Below are 5,440 nucleotides of genomic sequence, written 5' to 3'. Positions count from 1 at the left end.
TATGCACTCATTGATAATTGGCTATTAGCCCAAATGCTCAATTTAGCCTAGATGCACAGAACACATGAAAGTCAAGATGACCAAAATGGGAATACTTCACTCCTTCTTTAAAATGGTAACAAGAATACCCTTGGGAGGGAATAGGGAGGCAAAGTTTAGAACAGAGGCAGAAGGAACACCCATTCAGAGCCTGCTCCACATGTGGCCCATACATATACAGCCACCCAATTAGACAAGATGGATGAAGCAAAGAAGTGCAGGCAGACAGGAGCCGGATGTAGATCTCTCCTGAGAGACACAGCCAGAATACAGCAAATACAGAGGCGACTGCCAGCAGCAAATCACTGAACAGGACCCCCGTTGAAGGAATCTTAGAAAGAACTGAAAGAGCTTGAAGGGGCTTGAGAACCCATATGAAAAACTATGCCAACCAACCAGAGCTTCCAAGGACTAAGCCACTACCCAAAGACTATACATGGACTTACCCTGGGCTCCAACATCATAGGTAGCAATGAATAGCCTAGTGAGAGCACCAATTGAAGGGGAAGCCCTTGGTCCTGCCAAGACTGAACCCCTAATGAAGAGGATTGTTGGGGGGAGGGTGGTATTGGGGGAAGGATGGAGAGGGGAACACCCATATACAGGGGGAGCAGGAAGGGTTAGGGGGATGTTGGTCCGGAAACTGGGAAGGGGAGTAACAATCGAAATGTAAATAAGAAATACTCAAGTTAATAAACATGGGGGGCAAAAGAGTTTAACATAAGAGCAGTTAAGAGCACTGACTGCTCTTCCAGAGGTCCTGAGTTCAATTCCCAGCAACCACATGGTGGCTCACAACTATCTATATATAAAAAAAGAAAAAAGAAAGAAACAAAAAACAAACAAACAAACAAAAACCAATACTGTCAACTCTTGCAAAGGGTTCTTGCAGGCTATAGATCATAGTCTATCAGTGGAGAAAGTCAGGATAAGGACTTAAGCAGAAACTTGAAACAAACAATGGAGGACAAATCCGTTCTGAAACAGAGTTGGGGGCCAGCTTCCGTCTTGTAAGTTGGTGGATGTGGCTGAGCCAGCAGTTTACAGAGGGCCACAAGCCTTTGGGAATGAGCTCTAAAATGATCTGAGAAAGACAATTTCCATGCAAGAGCACTGACATTATGTGGCTCAGGGCTGGTACAAGTGTGTATGTGTACTTGCATTTCACACAGGGCACATGCAAGGTAGCATGGAAGAAGGCAGCATGGCTAGGGTTTAAGGTGGGCCTGGGTGTGCAGGGCTAAGTTTAGGTGTAGGGATAGAGATGCCATTCAAGTGTAAGGACTGCCAAATAATATAAAGTACCTAGGTGTGACTTTAACCAAGCAAGTAAAAGATCTGTACAATAAGAACTTCAAGACTTTGAAGAAAGAAATTGAAGAAGACCTCAGAAGATGGAAAGCTCTCCCATGCTCATGGATTGGCAGGATTAATATAGTAAAAAATGGCCATTTTACCAAAAGCAATCTACAGATTCAATGCAATCCCCCTCAAAATACCAATCCAATTCTTCAGAGTTCGAACAATTTGCAAATTCATCTGGAATAACAAAAAACCCAGGATAGCTAAAACTATCCTCAACAATAAAAGGACTTCAGGGGGAATCACTATCCCTGAACTCAGACTGCAAAGCTGAGGTGTTGCCTGTACCCAGACATCCCTTGGAGCAGTGGAATGGGACACACCTATGTAACTGTGTCTAAGTGTGTACCTGTGGAATGGGAAGGGACCTAGAAACACTTAGGGAAAGTCCTATGTGAAGAGGGGACAGCAAAGGGACCCCCAGGAAGTGACCTCACTTCCTTCACAATGACCCAACAATCCTGAATCCTGATGACCAGGCAGCCAACTGCTTAGTGACAGCCCAGCAGGCTCACTTGTCCAAGAGCTTAGAGAGAGTAGGATGTTCTCTTGTTGTGTTTGGACTACTGGAGGCTCAGGCCTGAAGAAAGACAAAAATGAAGGCCAGGGAGGGACCTGGAAATTCATGCTTCTTTCTTGCCTGCAATGCTTCTGGCCATTTGCCCAGAAGGAAACAGACTTGACCCAGGACAACCAGGCCCAGGACCACGCAGACAAGGGCGAGCATGAGCGTGCCCCAAAGGTTGTGACGGAGCCCTGTAGAGAGTCCCGCATCAGTGCAGACATGGTGGAAAATATGGTGAATCGTCTGGTGTCATCTCTGCAGGGCGGGGACCCCTTCTTTATCCCTGCCTTCCTGTACGCATACCGACAGTTCACCACCACACAGCACGTGCTGGATCTGCTGTTGACGCGGTTTGCGTACTTCTACCTGGGTTGTGAAGAGAATGAGCAAATAAAGAGCGCTCTCTGTTGTTTCCTGGACACATGGATAGACCAGTACCCTGAGGAGTTTAGTCAGACCATTCTGAAAAAGCTGAAGACCTACTTGACTGTGAACATGCCCTCCTTCGATCTGAATCTCCGTGTCCATATGCTCCTCAAGGAGTTGCGGCAAGAGTCCAGTGAGTCAGACGGAAAGGATGACGACTCAGTTTCACTGCCAGTTACCCTTCTCTACAAGACTGCATCGGCTGCAGATTTGTCTTCATCTGTAGAAGTGGGGAGCCACACCTCTGGAGATTTAGAGATCGAAGTGTGGTTTCCGTCAGTGAAAGTGCAGCCAGAAACAGCTTATCCACACGAGACAGAGACCCCACAATCCACCATAAAGGTCATCTCTTGGGACTAGACGTGACAGCAGCAGCCCAGCCAGCATACCTGCTAGCAGCTGTGGAGCCTGTGCCTCACCGTGTCAGCTGACACAATGGCCTTTCATGTATCTTCTACCCTTCTTGACCTCCTTAGAGAATGACCCTGTCATTATCACCTGTGGGGTCTCTCATCTGCTCTGCAGACAGCACCTGTCTGATGTACTGGCAGAACCATTCCCTGATTTCAATATAGCAACTTTCCTTGCCCCACAGCCAACCCTCACCTCCCTCTGAGAAATGGCCTTTTTACTATTATGGTTCTTTTTATGTTGTGTTTCTTTTAAGTATTTGTTTTAATAAATTGTTAGTACGCCTTTAAAAAAAATAGCTGAGTAGTATTCCATTGTGTAAATGAACCACATCTTCTGTATCCAGTCTTCTGTCGTGGGACACCTGGGTTGTTCCCAGCTTCTGGCTATCACAAATAAGGCTGCTGTGAACATAATGGAGCATATGCCCCTGTGGAATAGTGGGGTATCTTTTGGGTATATGTCCAGGAGTGTTATAGTTGGGTCTTTATTCCAATCTGAGGAACCTCCAGATTGATTTCCAGAGTGGTTGTACCAGTTTGCAATCCCACATCCTCAACAGCATGTTCTGTCACCTAAGTTTTTGATCTTAGCCATTCTGATTGTTGTAAGGTGGAATCTCAGTGTCGTTTTGATTTTCATTTCCCTGATCACTAAGAGCTTTGAACATTTCTTTAAGTGCTTCTCAGCAATTCAAGATTCCTCTGTTTTAGATTCTCCATTTAGTTCTATACTTCATTTTTTGATAGGGTCATTTGTTTTCTCAGTGGCTAGCTTTGAGTTTTTTATATATAGTTTTGATACTAGCCCTCTATCAGATGTGAGGTTAGTTAAGATATTTTTCCCTATCTGTAGGTTGCCTATTTGTCCTTTGCCTTTCAGAAGCTTTCCAGTTTTATGAGATCTCATTTATCAATTCTTGATCTTCCATTGGAGTTCTGTTTAAAAAATTTCCCCCCTGCCAATCAATTCCAGGCTGAATGAATTTGTGTGTCATCCTTGTGCAGAGGCCATGATAATCTTCTCTGTGTAGTTCCGTTATGTGCTGCTGAAACAAGCATGATACCATTGTCTTTTAGGCTCAAAAAATATTGCATTGCAGAAGAGGGTTTACAAAAACTATAAGGGCCCAAAACTAAGAAGCACTTAAAGTGTCATTCCTGAGCATGATACAATCACAAGCTCACAAGCTCACAGTCTCACAGTAGCTAAAGATGTGTTCACTGGGTGTGCACACTAATAAGCACACTAACAGTCAAGGTGAAATAGTAGCTCCAGTCCCTAACTCTCACTGCTGAACAATTTGCTAGCGATAAGATTCAAGGAAGGAGAAGTCGTCACCTTCAGTTGTATATCCTCTGATGACCCCATCAGGCTCCACTGAATAGTTCCAATCCAAGGGTCACAAAGATGGCCCTGGTTAAACTGGGTCACAAAAATCAATCCAAAAGTCATGAACCTTGGAAGGAGACTAGTAGAGATGTGTGGGAAACATGCAAGGGATGGGGGAGAAAAGAGAAAGTATGTAGGAGAGAGGAATCAGAATGCATTGTGTTTATACACACACACACACACACACACACAACATATATATATATATACATATATATATATATATGTAGAGAGAGAGAGAGGGAGAGAGAGAGATCACAAAACAAAATTTATAAAATTAAGGAAAATGGAAAAATAAAAATTAGATAGATAGATAGATAGATAGATAGACAGACAGACAGACAGACAGACAGACAGACAGACATAACCGGGAAACCTGAGCATTGTTTTCATCAATGAAAGGAAGAACCTAATGAGTCCCTTTTCACTAGTTTCACAGTGAAACTTCCCAGCTGGTCATACTATCGCAAAGTTGTGAAATGACAGCCCAGCCGCCATTCAAAGACAACTTCCTGTCAAGTTTTACTACCAGGATCTAAAATATGAGCAGATAGACAGAGACCATTAGATTGTGGAAAGGATATCATGTGAAGAATGAAGGGTAAAGGACATCACACGTGGCTGAAATGAGTTTGCCAGAAACAAACATTGTAGATATTTTTAATTGTTCAGTTAGAAACAATATTAATTTAGGAAAACAGAAATTAAGTTCTCCTCAAGGTCTATGACATCTAGCCATAGGTAAATGGCATCCTAGGCATGAATTCCTACCTATTGAGTTGGCTTTGGTCCAATTAGACAGGTGTTGGTTATTGCCCTCATATAAATGTGACTACTACATCATTAGTAATACCTTGCCAGGCAAGTCATTTCATGGTTCATGGATATACTGGCTATTTTTATGTCAACTTGACACAAGCTAGAGTTATCAGAGAGGAGGCAGCCTCAATTGAGAAAATGTCTCTACAAGATCCAGCTGTAGATCAGCCTTTAGGACATTTTCTTAATTAGTGATTGATGGAGGAGGACCCAGCCCATTAGGTATGGTGCCATCCCTGGACTGGTGGTTCTTGGTTCTATAAGAAAGCATGTGAGCAAGCCAGTAAGTAGCACTCCTCCATCTGCTTCCAGGTTCCAGGTCTCCTTGAGTTCCTGTCCTCACTTCTTTGGTGATGAACCATGATGTGGAAGAGTGAGGAAAATAAACTTTTCTCCCCAAATTGCTTTGGCCATGGTGTTCCATCA

At 43.6% G+C, this 5,440-nt stretch overlaps 1 pseudogene; it reads right to left on the bottom strand.

Moving 5' to 3' along the window:
- Positions 1-3,765: 3,765 nt before the first annotated feature.
- LOC120103222 (U6 spliceosomal RNA) lies at positions 3,766-3,864 on the bottom strand (annotated as a pseudogene).
- Positions 3,865-5,440: the final 1,576 nt, after the last annotated feature.

The sequence above is a fragment of the Rattus norvegicus genome, chromosome 5 (genome assembly GCF_021556685.1).
Source record: "Rattus norvegicus strain SHRSP/BbbUtx chromosome 5, alternate assembly SHRSP_T2T, whole genome shotgun sequence".
Taxonomy (NCBI): Eukaryota; Metazoa; Chordata; class Mammalia; order Rodentia; family Muridae; genus Rattus; species Rattus norvegicus.
This window is presented reverse-complemented; position numbering and strand designations above follow the sequence as displayed.